Below are 18,630 nucleotides of genomic sequence, written 5' to 3'. Positions count from 1 at the left end.
TACTCAATTACTAGTTTATTTTATTTCTCAAATATTTCCAGCATTGACCACTGGGAGCTCTTTCAGTTTGTCCTGGTGCCATAACCTCGTGGATGTTTTGTTTTTTGCTTTGTTTGTTTGAGCACTTCTTTACATTCTGGCACTGCATGATGCTCCAGGCTCATCTTCTGTATTTCCTGCCCCAGGCCTCGAATCAGTCATTTCTCCAAGGAGCCCTTGGAGCCCTTTACCTATTCCTCTAGCACTCTCCCACATCCTCTTGATGTCTTGTTCTCACACATGATTGTGATCTTACTTTCTTTTTCACTCTTTCATGCTCTTTCTCCCCTCCCCATGCTGCTCCCTCTTTTACATTCTTGCTCTCCCATTCCCTTTTGCATGTGTGTGTGTGTGTGTGTGTGTGTGTGTGTATTTTCAGAGCCAAAGAGTCATTTACCTAAACACACAAAGTACCCCAGAGCAGAAGGACAGAAAAACATGAGTGTGTTTTTTCCACAAGAGAAATGCCTCTGGGTTCAAGGCTCTCAAGAATGATCTCAGAAAACTCTTAAAACCTTTGGGGCAAAGGTGCTGTAAGGATAGAGATGGGCAATACAGCATTGTCTAGTACAAATAAAGCAGGCAGCTTCATTAGAAGCAATCAAAACTGCCAAAGGGGAAAACCATTTCACAAGGAGTGTCCCCGGGGAAGCCCTAACAGCTGGGGCTATTTGAGACTAATTGTCTTAACTCACCCATAGGAACAGGATGCTAAGGCTGAGGAAGACTTTTTCACTCACCCCATGTGTCACCAGCAAAACAACTTTCCACAGTTGAAAGCCAGCTTTTCTGGGAAGCAGCCAACAGAGAGCAGATCCTTATGCATAGTTGCTATAGGATTTCAGACATAATCCTCAAGGATGGAGTCACTGGATAAGTCTTTGATTTCTGGCACCAAGACAGGCTGGGAGGATCACTTAATCACTTTTTCTCTGGGCCACTCTCTGCCAGGGAGCAGAGTTGAAGCATGGTTTGTGGCATTCAGGCAAATGTGGGTCATGTATTGGTATGGTGAGACTGCAGAATCAAGTGGGGACATCCTGAACAGAAAAATGGAAGGGAGGAAGCAGCAGGTAAAGGCTGGCCCACTATAGTGGCCTCTCCCCTCCCCTCCCCTCCCCTCCCCTCCCCTCCCCTCCCCTCCCCTCCCCTCCCCTCCCCTCTTCTCTCTCTCTCCCTCCCCCTTCTCTTCTCCATAAGTGAAAAGTTAAATAAAGGTCCAGTTTTAGGAAGGGCTGATTTAGGCAGTGCTTCTGTGTTTTCATGATAATTCTAAGTCTTTTGGAGACAAAAACATACCATGGGCCAAAATAAAGCTCATACTATTCAAGAAACCTTCTTCTTTGTTTGAAATATTCGCCTTCAAAAGTCTGTTTGGGGCACATTTCTAGGAATCCATCTAACTGCAGCAACATTAAAAAAAATCATTCAATTTCCAGAATGCAGTCTGATTTTTATTAAGCTCTTTCCTCCAGGAACAGAAAGGACTAATTTTGTGGCAGCCACTAAACCTCCAACCTTGTGAATAGGAGGCAAAATTCATTCTTTCCCAAATGAACAAACATGAGTACACAAAATACCTCTGAGCATAAAACCTTCAGAAATTTCTATTTATGAAAATGGAGATATGGGTTTCTAAGAACACTTTTCAAATTTAATCTCATGGATGAAGTTCAAACTAAAACTGTTAAAAATTAGTCCTGCAATGTCACAATGTATTTTCAATAAAAAATAATGGCCACTCACTTAAAACTCTCTTAGTAAAGTAAGAACTATGCATAAACAGAAGTGAGCGACAGTCCCTACTGTAAGGTTACTCCTTTTCGGTGTAACTTCCTGATAAAAATTTTGTGAAAAATAAGATTATTCTGATCCCTCCCTCCATATGACTCCTGAGAGCAGTGTTTCTCCAAGTTCAGTTCCAAAACCAGTTACATCAGAATCACTTGGTGTTGCTTGCTCAAGAGTTGCTTCTTAGGTCCCACCATCATTCTTATTCTGTAGGAGTGAGGTCCAAAAATCTGAATTTTGAACAGGCACCCTTGGTGATTCTGCATCAAGCTAAAGTGTGAGATCAATGACAGAGCAAGGCCCAACAGAGGAAGCACATTTTTAAAAAATATGTTTTTATTGATTTCAGAGAGAGGAAAGGAGAGGGAGAGAGAGATAGAAACATCAGTAATGAGAGAGAGTCATTGACTGGCTGCCTCCTGCAAGCCCCCTACTGGCATGTGTCCTGACCAGGAATCGAACCAGCAACCTCTTGGTGTGTGGGTTGATGCTCATCCACTGAGCCACACAGGCCTGGCAAGGAAGAAGCACATTTTAAATTACATACCTCCCTAATGTATGTAGTCCTAGAATTAAGTTGCTCAAGGCAGGGACACAGTTTCCTAGGAAGAGGTTGCTCTCATAAAAGATGGTATGTGTCCATCAACAAATGAATAAAGAAGATGTGATACTCACACAGACACAATAGAATACTGTTCAGCCATTAAAAGGAAGAAAATCCTACCTTTTGCAACAACATGGATAGACCTTGAAGGCATTATGCTAAATGAAATAAGTCAGAAAAGGAAAGACAAATACAGGAACTCGCTTATATGTAGAAGCTAAAAAATCCAAGTTCAAAGAAATAGAGAACAGACTGGTTGTTGCCAGAGGTAGGGGATGGGGGTGAGGAAATTGGGTGAAGGTGATCAAAAGGTAGAAATTTCCAGAAATGAGATTAATAAGTTCAGATATAATGTGCACCATGGTGACTATAGTTAATACTGTATTGTATACTTGAAACATGCTAAGAGACTAGATCTTAAAAGTTTTCATCACTAAGGAAAAATGTAATTATGTGAGGTGATGGGTGTTAACTTATTGTGGTACTATTTCACAATATATACAAACATCAAATCATTATACTGTACACCTTAAACTTATTATATGTCAACTATATCCCAACAAAACTGAAAACAATATTTTTTAAAAAGGATATAGCAACCAAAGATGCCTGACTAGAAATCTTAAACCCCAAAGAAGCAGAAAACCTCCCTCAATATTTGACTATGCCAAGAGGCTGGCCTAGGAAAAGCTTTAGCTTTTGGCACCCTAGGGCAGCAGAAGCCTTCTCAGGCAAGCCCACAACCCCTCAAGGCAAACTAGCCAACATACAAGGCCTTCACATACATTTGCCAAATCTAATAGCATTTTCACCCAAGTACCTTCTTAAATGTGCATCCTTCTTCCCACTTCTTGAGTACTGAGCCAGCTGGAGCTTCCCTCCTCTACCCTTTGCTGCTGACTTATCAGTCCTGTCCCCTCCTTCACAGCCTGGTATGGGAAGCCTATAAATTGTCCCACTGCAAAGAAGCTGCCAGCTAGAGGGACCCTGTGACTGTGTGTGCAGATGAACGGGGGGGGGGGGGGGCCTCCACCCTGGGTGGTGTGAAGAATTCAGCAGCTGCAGAAACAACCAGAAACTTCAAAGGGTCGAATTTTCCCTGAGGGTTATCTGGACTGTACCTCCCTACCTCCCAAGAGACTAAAGTTCCTCTTTTGGAATGCAAAGAGGCTGACCTGCTAACCTTCTTCCTGAGCTTTCCCAAAATTTGTTTACATGGGGTTTAGAAAATTGACCCCTCCCCTCACTCAGTCTCAAGCCCCTTTTCACCACAAGACAAAGAAAATAATGTGAAGTATGAGAGACAAGCATCAAAGGGATAATTTCTGTGTTGACCAGAGTGAGAGTATAGCTTCTGATTTTTCATTCTGTTTTCTCTTATTTAAGAATGCATTTCTGATTGACTTTTGTCAAACTCTCACTATATAGAATTTGCCTGCCTGAAATCCTCAGATTTTTGGAATGGCTTATCATCTCAAAGAAATAGATTTAAAACCAAATAGTTTAGCTGATGGGGGTGGGACGGGGTGAGACTGAGAGTAGGGAGTGATTGCTTAATGGGTACGGGGCGGGGGGGTGTCCTTTGCGGTGATAAAAATGTTTGGAACTAGATAGTGATGATAAGTTCACAAAATTGTGAGTATACTAAATTCCAGGGAAATGGTACAATTTAAAATGGTGAATTTTATGTTACGTGAATTTTACCTCAATATAAAAGAGCAAATAATCTGGTGATAGAAAAGCTTTTTCTGCATCCTAAGCAGCCAAGAAACAGAACCAAGACAATGCAAAATAACACGAACAGCTAAGATCATGATGCTGGGTGGTAATAGCCAGTATTCATTGATTACCATGGGCTGGGCACTAGGCTAAATTACACGCCTCATTTTACCAAATCTTTGCACACCAATCCTATAAGGTATGTTCCCTTTAAGTCATGGAGGAAACTGAGTGAGGCTCAAAGAAGTTAAGTAATATGCTCAAGATCACATAGCTAGTAAGTAAAGGGTTGGCTCCAACTCATGGCTATCTGGGCTGCTCCAGAGTATATTCTTTCACTGCTGACATCTCCTGAGGTAATGTGTTACCTGTATGTTTGTACACGGGAGGAAGAGAGTTCTGTCTGTCTATAAACTCAGTTTAAGTAAAAACCGAGCTGTGTTGGGGGTGCTCATAGAAATGGCACACATCACAAAAAGAGTTAGGAAGACAGTAGCACTGGCAACCAGAAGCAGTAATGTGGGGAGGGTGGGGCAAAGAAAGAAGGAGAATGTGTACTCAAACTGAAGAAAAAATTGTGTTTGTGTGTGTGTGTGGAGGGAGGGAGGGAGGGAGGGAGGGAGGGAGAGAGAGAGAGAGAGAAAGAAAGAGAGAGAGAGAGAGTGAGTGTGATGGAGAATGAGAACTGTTTGATTCAACGGTAGAGAGCAAGTAAATGCCCACTTTTCCACTTTGCTCTCAACACACATAAGTCATTCACTCTTGAAGCCTGGGCATCCCTCATTTGTAAGTGTTCTTGTCTAAGGGAAAAGAAAACTTTGAAACTCAGGACAAACACTGCTTTTGTAACAATACATTCCATAAACAACCAACAGCAATAAAAGAATAAAATTCTGATAACTAACAAGACTTGCAATTACTTCATTTGGGATAATGTGATTTGTATTCAATTCACCACTAAAAAGAGAGCACTGTTTCCTGGGATGTGATAGCAGTAAAAAAATCACTAAGAATCTTACATCTCATACAAAGAATGAAGAGAAAGAAATGACTTTTGCCTCTACTTTGGAGCTGGGAAGCCTGAAGAGCCCTGGGTAATTGATCCTAGAAACTTTCAAAAAGATGCAAAAAAAGAAGGAAAATTACCCTTCACCTATCTGAGTATAATTCACTAGATTAAAGTTCTCCAAAGGGAAAGTACATCTGTTCTCCTTGGTGCAGCCTCATCTGCAAACTCCCAGAGTGAAAAGAACTGTGGTTCTTGGACACTGAAAGGGGCCCTGGGAAATGACTGCCCGAAAGTCAATAGGCTGCTGTGGGAGGGCAGAGGTTGCCAATAGGATCCCACTGAGAGAGAAACCCCCGGAGCCTACCCGGGCAGGGGCCCAGCCAGCACAAGGGCCTTCTGGGAAAACAATCCTGGAAGTGGGCATGAAGTTCTCTGACCCTGAAAGTGGGGATCCCAAACTCTGCCATTTCCCAGGCCAATCATCCTCTCATCAGCATCTCTACTTCCCTGTGGGTAGAAGCAGATAATGAAGTGCTTGTTCTGGCTCATGCTGCTGCTTCACAAAAGGAGTTTTTCTGTAATTGGTCCATGTGAGGAAAGTTATTGCATCTTCTGAACTGTTAAGTCCCGAATGGCAATGTTGAAACACAATGGCTACAGTCACTGCCTTTGGAGACAGTATATTATTCATAGGCACTTCCTGTTAAATGACAGGGAGCACAGAAATGGCTCAGCAAGGAATGCATTGGCCTTTTAAAAGGTAGGTCTGAATCCTCTGCAAAAACTCCATTAAAATATCACTTCTTTTATTATATATGAATCCATATGCTAATTCTCCCTCACCTAAATTTCCCATCTGTAAAATGTGGGTAATTATGCATACATCACAGGGATACTGGTGAGGATTAAATGGGTTAATGCATGCAAAGGTCTTGCCACAGTAACTAATACATGTTGAGCTCTCAAGAATATTAACTATTATTGATATAAAATAATTATTATTATTCACCATTTAAAAAAAACTTGTCTCTTCTCTTCTGAATAAGAGACATAATTCCATTTATTAGAGAAGTATGAGGTAATCCATCACATTCCACTTACTATCTTTGCTTGAATTCAAAGCCAACTGAATGCTCAGTGCAGAGACCATTCTAATACTACTAGAGTTTGAGCTCCTTGAGGACAGGGCTATGTTTCAATTAGCTCTGTTTTCTCAGTGGCAGTCCCAGGACATGTGTCACAGTGCTCAAGAAATGTTTGAAATGACTTCCAAACATGAATTCTTGATGGAAATACCTTTCACCTCTTCTTCTCCCTTGCCTTTCTTCTACAAGGTTTCAGAACTCTTTCTAACATTCAAATTACTTAACAGTTTTTATTGGAAGTCCCCTCAGGTCATTTTTTAGAAGTGGGGAATGGATAATAGTAAATCTGAAATATTTCTTTACAATAACCTTACACATCTCACCTAAAAGAGAGAGCAGTGGATGTCCAAAGAGGGTGACAATGTTGCTGAGGATCTAGAGAGAAAGAACTGTGGAGGTCAGGAAGAGGGGCCAGAGTGGCAGAGGCCAGAAAAGACCCAGAAATGGACCTGTAGACATACTGTCTACAGTGGCATCATGTCAGCTCCTAGTGGTTCATTCTAGAAGTCTGGCTTAAAACATTTCCCCTTGGGCTCTTGTTACTAACAGAGCCCAGGAAGTAAACCACTCCTCTTCTTCTTATTCTTAACCCTTTTGAAAAGGGTAGGGAGCAAGGAGTTGCCAGCAGCATACCACAATGGTTAAGAACATGGATTCTGAAGCCAGACTGACTGGGTTCAAGTCTTAGCTCTGTCACTTAATATTTGAGTAACCCTGAGCATGTTTCTTAACCTCTCTGAGCTTCATTTCCCTTCTCTGTAAAATAAAAACTACAATAATAATACTGTCCTCATTATATAGCCGTGAAGATTAAATGAGAATTATGTCAAGTTCCTGGGCCAAAGTAAGAGCTCAATAAATGTGAGCTGCTATGATTACTTTGGCCTGTAGGCATTAGCTCTAGGCTTGGATGATTGAACAGCTTAGAATAGAAGAAAAAACCCTGGAAGAGCAGTCATGGTTTTAAGCCTTGAAGAGTGGGTTGTGGGGTCTAGAGTCAGAAATTAAAGGGCATGACCGATTCCTCATTTGTAACATGATAAAAGCATAGGCTCTATCTACATCCCATGATTAAAGTTTTGAGAATCAAATGAGCAGATGCATGTGAAACTACTTTGTGAAATGCAAGCATTCTGTGCGAATGTAAGTGATGTTCTCACTGGGCATTCCCAGACAGAGGGAAACATTATATTTAGTTCACAAATACTTAGGTTTTAATCTTCTGGGATTTCCTGCTATTCCACTAGAATTCAGAGAAGTAGCACACAGTGCAGACCCCAGATGTCCTCTGCAAGGAGCTACGATCTAATCTTAAATCTCTCCAGGTCCCACCCTGTACAGAAGTTTTGCAATGGGCCTGCCACTTTTAAAGGATCTTGCCACCAGGCCATCAGTTTAGGAATCATCTTACAGCTGTGACATGTATAACCTTGTCCACTGTGATTGTGCTAGGGTCAGGACAGTGTGACTGAGGATTTGGAAGCTGACTGTCATAGCTAATGGCTCAGCCTGCAAGACTTGGAATCTGCCCATGTTACCCCCTGTTGAGTTGGCAGATGAAGTGGTGTGGACAGTTGTCATCCATCAAGAGATAGAAAGCAATCCCTGATAGAGATAAAACAATCAATACATTTGGATTTCAATCAGAGAAAAGATGTTTTCTTGAAATAGTTCTTAATCAGTGTGTACCTTTACAGATAGCATGTTGGTGTGGAATGTGTGCTGTGCAGGAACAAATGTCACTTGGAATACCAAAATAGATTTCATAGGCAAAACATACTTCAAAATATATCCTTGCTTCCTTCCTTCTTAAAGATTCTGTGAGACAATTCTTACATCCTGGTTACTTGATTCACTGGACTGCTAGCATTTCAACATTAAGAAAGAATGGATTTTCTCAAAAAGGAAATAGCACAATTCTATTTATGGGAGAATTTCCTGTATTCAGAGATAAAAAGGACCTAACGATCTCCCAATACAGTTTTATCCTTTTATAAAGAGAACTGAGGACACAAGAGTGCAAATGACATACCAAAGGTCACACAGCCAGTGATGGCAGAACTACAATTTGAATCCAAGACATCCTAACCATTTTATAATGGGACATAATACAGCAAGCTGGCAATTAAAGGCACTTAATCATTGATGTTCTTGTAGAAACACTAAAAAAACAAGGGTGTGTGCTCTCTGCTTCTCATTCTAGATGACTGCTAATATCTCTTCAACATTGGCAGTCCAAGAGTTTATGCTATGACATTTGCATTGTATCTCTCAGGTACCAAATCCCGGTTCTATGAAGTTTAAAATCTAGAGGTACAAACCCTCCAAGCAGCCAGTTGAAAAGCAGAAAAGTATCACGTTCAACCTCTCATTTCTCTCACTTTCATTACACTTGCCCATTGGTGTAATTTTGGTTTTTGTGAATCTTTATTCTAGAACACTCCAAGTTTTCTTCCTCAGGAGAAATGTCTGCACACATAAATCTAAGTCATGGGTTTCTCCTAAGTACCCCTTAATATTTTGATGCTCATCTAAATTCTAGGCACAAACAACATTCAAATTTGCTTCTTTTATGTGATGTGATTAAAAGTCCTGAATAGTAGCTGTATGAATCACCAACCTTCAGGAAAGCTTTTCTATAATAGCATTCCCCCTTTGAATAATGTGCTGATACATTGATTAAATCAATTCCAAAGATTGGATCGGTGAGGTAAAATTTGCAGGCAGGAGAGTATTACCAGACACTAATTCTCTTTCCTCAGGGTGAACTCTATAAATGTGTAGCAATAGAATAGCTTTGCAATCTTCAGGAAAGTCTATGATGTTGAAATGAAACCCATCAGACAAAAAAATACCTTTTACCAACCACGAATTACCCTGTACTTTATGAGTAACAGGTAAACAAGTAAGTTTTGAAAATGAGAAGACAATAATATTCTCCATTCAGCAAAGGTTTTATTTCACAATGGCCTGCAGCATTAGTACTTTAGAAGAAGAGTTAATTTTTCCCTACTCTTTTTAAACCTGGGGGCAGTGTAGGTTTCAGGAGGGGAGAAGTTGGCACTCGTCACTGAAATAAACCAGCTTCCACCCCATAACAGGAAAGTGGCTCAGAGGGAAAAGCATGGTCATCAATTGCAGGTTGGCAATTCCAGATATCCACTACAGGTTTTCCAGCCACTGACTTCCTTTGCAAGACACTTAGAGCTCTGGAATGCCCTGTCTAATTTCAAACTACAAAAGCTGCCTTGGATGGGTGACTCAGTTGGTTGGAGCATTGTACCATACACCAAAAGGTTGTGGGTTTGATTCCCTGTCAGGGCACACACCCAGGTTGCTGGTTTAATCCGTGGTCGGGGTGTTTATGGGAGGCAACAAATCAATGATTCTCTCTCACATAGATGTTTCTCTCCCCCCCCATCTCTCTCTAAAATCAATAAACATATCCTTGGGTGAGGATAAAAAATAACCTACAAATGCCATTCTTTAGTGATGGCACAAGGGACAAATACCATCCACTCCTAAAAAACTTTGGGCTTCTTAGACAATGCCAGGCTGGCAATAGGCATGCTCTCACAATTCCACAGAGACAAAATGCACTCCAGGTGCCCTGAATGAAACAGCAGCAGAGACCAAAAGCTCAGTAGATCAGACTTGCAATGGCTCTGAGCAACTGATCTTCCTAAGTCTTGGTGTCACAGGACTTGGACACCAACACTGTCTTCAGCAGCAACAGGTACCTAATTTCACCTTTTCTGAGACAAGGGAAGCTACCCTTCTGTTGCTCTCTTAGAACTAAAACTCACTAATAAAATATTTTCTTATTCTTCTCCAAAAGGGTTGTCAATATAATCATTATCACATCTTAACTTGATGTTGGTGTAGTGCTAAGTGTTTTGCATTTATTATTTCATTTAATCCCCACGAAATCCTAGAAGATAGAAAAAATCATCACCAAAGCAATAGTAGTTATTTCCTAAGAGTTACTTTATGTGCCAAGCACTCTGCTAAGCACTTGACATACATCATCTCACTTCCTTCTTACTACAATTCCATTATTAACCCCATTTTGCAGATGAGGAACCTGACGATCACAGACATTATATAACCTCTCCAAGGTCACTGCTAATATATGTAACAGAATAAGAGCAGAAACCTAGTTTGTTCAAATACCAATGCCCACACTTTTCCCTGTATCACTCACAGCACCTAACAGGCTCTGACACATAATAGTCAATAAATATTTGGATTGCCTTTCTGCATTTATGTCAATACCATTTCTTCAGATCACTCTTATCTCTGTAAAGTCAATTCATAAATTTACATAAATAAACAACCTGCACCACTGACTATTCTTGGCCCCAAATCACAATACTATAAAACTGAGAAAGCTCTCTTAAATGTCATTTAATTCTCCTAAGAAACCTTCCCCCAGGTGGTGGTGGTCATTCTGACTCTCTTGTAAAGGTATGGATTGGTAAGTCTTTCACTTCCTCGAGTCTGCCATTTGGCAATACTCCTTAATTGCATTTGAGAAAAACTCATACACTGCTGGTAGGTGATTAAATTGGTAGAGCTTTTCTGGAGGGCAGTTTGGCTAATACAACAAAAGCTATAAATGTCTGTATCTTTTGACATGATGTTCAAAACTATGTTAATTAGAATAATAAAACACATAAAAATATCTTTAATGATTATCAATGGGGAAATAGTAAATTGTGGTAGAAATATTACACAGATATTAAAAATATTATTTTCAAAAAACAATGACTGGTAAATGGTCACAGTATGATGCTCAGTGAGTAAGATGGTCCTGGAGTTTAGAGTCTATGAGGGGAGACAGATATTATACCAACAACTATAAACATAATTATTATAAAGAAAATTATGACCATATGTACACACAGTCTATATACTAACACAGTGCATGGCATATAGTAGGTGCTCAGTGAATATTTTTTTATTGAAATAAAGAATTAATGAATGAAAGTAAACAAAGAGTTTAAGAAAGTAAGTCAAATGGTGTTCTCTGGAGCATGAGACTGCAGGTGATTTTCATTTTCTTTTGTAATATTTTCTGAGCTTTTAAATTTGTTTTCTAATGTATTATTTTTAATATCTGAAAAAAATATCATCTTGAAGAGATATTCTCTATAAATGAGTGAGGGCTAAACCTATTAGTACAAAAGGAAAAATACAAGTTAGAAATGTAAAAAATATCTGGAGGAGCTGGGGGTATTTTTCAGATTAGAATTTTTTCCAAAGAATGACAAGCAGCAGCTGTTGAAGCCCTTTCTCTTTGCTCTGCATTATAACTTCAGAAAGGAAGACAACTTTTAATTTTTCAGTCAGTCCCAAAAGAAGGAAATGGGAAGCAGATCACAAAAATGTGCTTCTTGTGCTCACTTCAGCAGCACATATACTAAAATTGGAATGATACAGAGAAGATTAGCATGGCTCCTACACAAGGATGATATGCAAATTCATGAAGTGGTCCATATTTTGGGCTGCGGGGCTCGATCCCCAGCAGGGGGCGTGCAGGAGGTGGCAGATCAATGACTCTCATCATTGATGTTTCTCTCTCTCTCTCCCTCTCCCCCCTCCTCTCCTGAAATCAATGAAAAAATATATATATATTTTAAATGTGTTTCTTGTCCTCAATGGGGGATCATATCTGAAAGTCTAAGTTGGTTGCTTGGACTCTATTTCCTGCTCACACTGGAAACCTTTGGAGCGTAAAACTGGCCAAACCTTGGGGAAAATAACGTCACCAAATCACTTTTGAAATAGCTTTTACAATGAGCCTTCAAGATATTTTATTTGCCTAAAAATAAATTTTGGGGTGAGTTCACAATTTTTAATTTCTAAGAGCCTTTAGCATATATTTAACTTCTTCATTTTGATCTCTTTGATGTAATGTATCAATTGATTTTATTTTCCCCTATCATTGTTCATGAATTTATGCAACAGAATTCTTTATTTTCAGAAAAGCATTTAGCTTAAAATGTGACTTACTATGTCCTAAACTGTGTTCTATAAATGGTAAATAGTTGTAATTACTATAAGATGAATGTCATATATTGGCTACACTTTTGTAATTATTATAAAAAAATGGCATGGTCATGGTCTCAAATCAAATTAAAAAGGCATAAAATTCAATTTCATTTTCTCAGCATCTGTGTAAAAGTTGCGCACATACAAAATGTGGTTTCAAATGTAACAGACTGGCCCAGAAGCAGTTTCTACACACATGTTGTAAAATGACATATTTCTAGAATTTCCCTTGCAGTCTCACATCGCAGCGAGTGCTGTCTTATGATGACCACACTCTGAATCAGAAAAGTGCAAAAATCTGTTTTAACAGATCCCTAATCCCTCTGTTATATCCTCTATGAGGAAATAAAACACCACCACCTCAAACTAAAGATGCAAGAAGGGAAATGTACTGGCAGAGCCATTTCTGATGCAAAGGAATAACAGTTTAAGCCTTTTCTTTTTAATCCTCACCTGAGGATATTTTTTCCATTGTTTTTCAGAGAGAGTGGAGAGAGGGAGGGGGGGAGAGAGAGAGACAGAGAGAGAGAGAGAGAGAGAGAGAGAGAGAGATGTGAGAGAGACAAATTGATTGGTTGCCTCCCGCACGTGCCCCAACTGGGGCTGGGGATGGAGCCTGCAACCAAGATACCTGCCCTTGGCCGGAATCGAACCCAAGACCTTTCAGTCCATAAGCAGACACTCTAACCACTGAGCTAAACCACTGAGCTAAACTATGGCAACAGTTTAAGCCTTTCACCCTTGTATTCCATAGGTATATTTATACCATACATTTAAAATTCAAATGACAACATTTACCCACTAGGATGGGTATACTAAAAAAGACAGGCAAATGACAAGCATTGGCAAAAATGTAGAGCAATTGGAACCTTTAAACATTGCTGGTGGGACTGTAAAATATTGCAGGCACTTTGGAAAATAGACAGTTCTTTAAAAAGTTGGACATAAAATCACCATATAACCCAGTAATTCCACACCTGGGTATATACCCAAGAGAAATGAAAACTTATGCCCACCAAAAAACTTGGGCGCAAACATGCATAGTAGCACTATTCATAATAGCAAAAAATGTGGAAACAACTCAAATATATCCATGAATGGATGAATGAGTATACAAAATGTGGTCTATTCATACAATGGAATATTATTCAACCGTAAAAAATGATGGGCTAATACTGCTACAACATTGATGAACCTTGAAAGGATTTAGTTAAATAAAAGAAATCGGGCACAAAAGACCACATATTATACAATTCTGGTTCTATGAAATGTTCAATATAAGCAAATCCATAGAGATAGAAAGCAGATTAGTGACTGCCAAGAGCTGAGTAAGGAGGAAATGTGGATAGCCGGCTCATAGGTACAGGCTTTCTTTTGGGGGTATTAATATGTTCTTAAATTAGTGGTGATTGTGGCACAATTCTGAATTACTAAAACCAGCTCAACTGTATGCTTAATTTTTCTTTAATACACATCTTTCTTAACACATTTTTTATTGAAATATTTACATCCTTCTTTTTCCTTTTTTCTTCAATTAAGTTTACATTCAATATTATTCTGTATTAGTTTCAGATGTACAGGATTGTGGTTAGAAAATCATGTACTTTACAGAGTGGGTCCCCCGGATGTTTCAAGAACCCACCTAGCCCCAAACATAGTTATTGTGCTATATTCCCTATGCTGTAATCTACATCTCTGCAGCTATTCTGTAACTTCCAATCTGTACTGCTTAATACCTTCACCTCTTTTCACCCTGTCCCCCAAACTTCCTCCCCTCTGACAACTGTCAGTCTGTTCTCTGTATCTATGAGTCTGTTTCTATTTTGTTTGTTTATTTTCTTCTTTAGATTCCTCGTATCAGTGAGAGCATATGGTATTTGTCTTTCTGTCTGACTTACTTAGCATAATAACCTCTAGGTCCATCCATGCTGTCACAAAGGGTAAGATTTCAGTTTGTTTGCTTTTCTGTGGTGGTTTTTTTTTTGTGTGTGAGTTGTTTTATTTTGTTTGTTTGTTTTTTATGAGCAAGTACTATTCCATTGTGTAAATGCACCACAGCTTTTTTATCCACTCATCTACTGATGGGCACTTCGGTTGCTTCCATATCCTGGCTGATGCAATGAACATAGGGATGCATATATTCTTTCCGATTGGTGTTTCCTGGTAGTAGAATCACTGGGTTATAAGGCAGTTCCATCTTTAAATTTTTTAAGGAACCTCTATACTGTTTTCCATAGTGGTTGTACCAATCTGCATTGCCAGGAACAGTGTCAAGTGTATGCTTTAAAACGGTGAATTATATGTTACGCAAATTACATCTCAATAAAGCTGTTATTTTAAAAAATTTTATATTAAACAAACAAGCTGAAAATAATTATTCAAATGACATCTGTGTCAAGAGTTTAAAATTCATTAATTCAACAGCACATTATTCAAAGAGAGAGATGTTAATGGTCTATTGGAAGCCAGACACTGTTCTTGGTGCTGAGAATGCAGAAATGAGCACAACAAAGTCCATGCCCTGATGAAGAGAACACTCTAATGAGCCAACTTTACATATGCTGGCAGGTGGGTTTGACGTTAGGTTTGGAGGAATTCCCAAGGAGGTTTTGGGAGCTAGGAGAAGAGCTCCTCGACCATCTTGTTCACTTACAAAAAGTGCTATTTGCTCTTTTCTGTTCTCTCCACACATTTATTTTTAGTACCAAGTGCAAATATTCCTGCTTCCAGAAAATTAGCTCCTACAGACAGTGGCTCAAAATTGTTATGAAGCTAAATTCCAGTCTTCATGCAAGGGAACCTTATCTACTTAGAGAAAGCCATAAAATGAGTCATGAGAGGCATGGACAACTGAACTTGAGGTTGGTTTAAAAAACCTTCAGTGAACTGACCAGCATGAGCCATAGCTACAACCATAATGCATTTTACTTAAACTTGAGTTATAGAGCCCTCTAGAACTGTTAAATGGAGTATCTCCCACAAAGGATCATTTTCTCTATGGTCCACCTCTGCCCCATACGCTACAGTGGTTACCATTGTTGACAACACTTAGTAGTTCTTCAAGGCCCTGCCTTCAGAACCAAGAGCATCCTGTCCATCCAACCATTGTTCTCACTCTTCCTCTAAATATACTGCTTCTCTGATCTAGCCAGGCAGGGCATCCAGGCTTTCCCTATAGACACCATGCTAGTTCTCATCTCATGCTACTCAAGATGCCCACACCTTTCTCTCTATGTTACTTTTCAAGGCCCAGCAGAAGTTTGACTTCCTCCAGGAAACTCCACAGCTCTCCAACCCCTATCGGCCTTGGTCTGTGCCACACAAAACAACTCTACGATCCCAATTCAAGGATAAGCTCCTTGAGGGCAGGGATCACATGGTTTGCCATTCTTCTTCCACCTGCCTTAGCACATTAGAAGGCAAGCAACTGATCAGGGCGAGGACTGTTTCTAAAAAAGTTATTTATTCTACCTCAGATATATGGAAAGAACAAATTGGAGATTTCCTTTTCTGAGCAAAATTACTAAAAATATTTATTTATGGGACACAATAAAAGAAAATGGGGTATAGTTTCCTCTTCTTTCCTAAGCAATCTGAGCTTGGATAACCTTGAGACCTTCACTACTCAGGATCTGCCAAGGTCACAGCATTCCGTTATTAAATGACAGGCTGACTGGGCTCAGATACATGTTATCAAACCACGGGGCTTCACACTGTCCTCTGGCAGTTTCTATATTAATGTTTCAATTTTAATAACTTTGAGGTTAGTTGTGAGAGAAATTATCTCTATCATTTTTGGCTAACAAACCAAATGAAGTTTCCTCCTTCAGCTACCAGGTGCTTCATTGGTATCTGTCATAGTACAGGGTTCATTGTTTTCCAGCCATTTCCATTTGTCTCAGATCCTGAGTAAAAAGTCTTGGGCCCTGACCGGTGTGGCTTAGTTGGTTGGAGCGTCGTTCCATACACCAAAAGGCTGCGGGTTCAACTCCCCAGTCAGGGCACATACCTATGTTGTGGGCATCTATGAGAAGGCAACAGATCAATGTTTCTCTCTCTCCCTCCTTTCCCTTCTCTTTAAAATCAATAAGCATGTCCTCAGGTGAGGATGAAAAAAAGAAAGTCCTAGGATTATATTGCTGCCCTAAACCTTCATATACTCACATTTAGCTTCTGGTTACATATAGATGGACTGCCAAACTAACCCCCAAGTTATTAAAATGTAAAAGCACACAGGGTATGCTATATGAACACCCTACATGCCATAAAGTTGTTAATCTCATCAACATGAATATTACACATTTCTTACAAAAAGAAACTATGAAAGAAAAGTTTTCTTCAGGTGTGTCTTACGATGGTATGATCACAGGATGAGTGGTTAATCAAATAATGTGCTACCATATTGTTGGAGGAGAGTGTAGACAAAATTGTGAAAATATTCAAAGAGGAGAGAAGTACAACATAGCTGAAAAGAGAACTGTTGGAAGATACACTGCTAAAAAGAAGACTGTCAGAAAAATATGCATTTTAGCCCCAGGAGGTAATCTAAAAGGATTAATGAAGCATATTAATGTGAAGAACAAGACAATTACTTTCAAAGACAAATCTGCAGCATCTCCATCTTCTGATCTCTAAAACTCAGGCAAAGAAGAGAAAGAAACAAATCCACAGAGCTCATACTATGATGTGAGTGATATGATGTCTAACATACTAACATACTCACAACTAACAGATGGCATAGCTGCATTAGGAATCTGTGCTATTTCAATTTCATTTTACGCTCTCTCTTGGCAACAGCAGGGATGAAGGAGTTTGCAACCGTACTACTGTCCATCCTCCCTCCAACCCATCTTAGAAACTATAGTAAGAATCACTACCAAAATGCTCCTTGCATCTAGTTACTCCTTTGCTCAGAAATCTAATGTTTCCCACCTATTAGCCTGGCATTCACACGACCAATCTATTTTATCAGACTAATCTTCTGCTACCTGCTTTTTCCTCTATTCAAGCCAAGCAGTCCTTTCACCAGAACTTCCCACAAACCCATCAAATGTTTTGCAGTCTAGAACTACAAACTTTTAGCCCTTTTAGAACTAGTCCTTTTTAGAACTAGCCCTTTTCTCCACCTGAAATGACCTCTCTGCTTATTAAAATCCCACCCAATTTTTCTCAAGGTCCAGTTTAAGTCTCTGACCACTCCAGCCCATTCATTCCTCCGACACCCTTACTTCCTCATTTGGCAAAGTGGCATACTAACTTGTGTGACAGATCACTTAACACCAGTGACTTTTTTCCTTCTTCCGCACCATTTCCCTGCCCCAAGAAAAGACAAAACAAAATAATTCCCTCTTAATTACTCAGACCTATACAATTCTTTGCCCCAAATTTAAACTCAGTCCTCAACTGATTTTACACAGCAAAGATCTGTTAATGAACTTTTGAAATGCTGATAACACCTCCAAGATCTTACTTTTTCGTGCTCCCCATCAATCAAGTGGATGGAGCCATGGGAATTATGCTATCCTCCCAGAAGGCCCCAGTGGGTTATAGTTTTCAATAATGAATTTTTTCCTTTTTTCCCCTGCTGGGACAATGGTTATTTAGCTTGCTGGGCAAAGGAGTGCCTACCCCGGACCAGTGGTTTTCAAAGGGAGGTGATTTTGCATCCCAGAAGAAATGGAAATGTGGCACTGTTAAGGGACATTTTTGGTTGTCATAACAAGAAAAGGGTGCTACACATCCTATGATGTGGACATCATACAATGTCCACAGGACAACTTCCTACAACAAAGAATTATCTTGCCCAGAATGTCTTGAGTACCAAGGTTGGGAAAACTTGATTTCGACAAATATAACTGTTGTCTACTCAACTGGATTGGAAGCTCTCTGAACAGGATCATTGTCATTCACAGTGTCTAACACAGTGCTGAGTATCTATGATAGCGTACTTCGACAAATATGTGCCTACTATATGTCACCATCTATCTGCTTGAGTAAAGAGAAGAAAATTTAATCTAAAAATGATAGGTTTAGTTTTATTCTACTTTTATCTAATGGAATTTAAATACCACTTTGAAAGAATGTCACTCTAGACTAATGTTCAGCAGTATCCTTTCTTCTTAAGCCCTTTATGGATGGATGGCTTTAGTAGGAAATGGGAACAGCAAGTAGTTATGGGATTTGTCTAACATTGTCAGTTATGATGGAACAAGGGAGAACAGAAGTCTCAATCTTTCATTTTCCATTCAGTTGTGGCTGAGCAGATTACA

At 39.5% G+C, this 18,630-nt stretch overlaps 1 protein-coding gene and 1 non-coding gene across 2 annotated transcripts in view; one reads left to right on the top strand and one right to left on the bottom strand.

Annotated features, from left to right (window-relative positions):
* The window catches only part of HS6ST2 (heparan sulfate 6-O-sulfotransferase 2), a 253,546-nt gene that overhangs the window by 115,726 nt on the left and 119,190 nt on the right, over positions 1 to 18,630 (bottom strand). The gene's annotated exons all lie outside the window — the stretch shown is intronic.
* Positions 11,706 to 11,812, top strand: LOC148090399 (U6 spliceosomal RNA). The gene has a single exon (XR_015713794.1). It is a non-coding gene; the product is annotated as a U6 spliceosomal RNA (small nuclear RNA).

Source organism: Miniopterus natalensis, chromosome X (genome assembly GCF_054644295.1).
Source record: "Miniopterus natalensis isolate mMinNat1 chromosome X, mMinNat1.hap1, whole genome shotgun sequence".
Taxonomy (NCBI): Eukaryota; Metazoa; Chordata; class Mammalia; order Chiroptera; family Miniopteridae; genus Miniopterus; species Miniopterus natalensis.
This window is presented reverse-complemented; position numbering and strand designations above follow the sequence as displayed.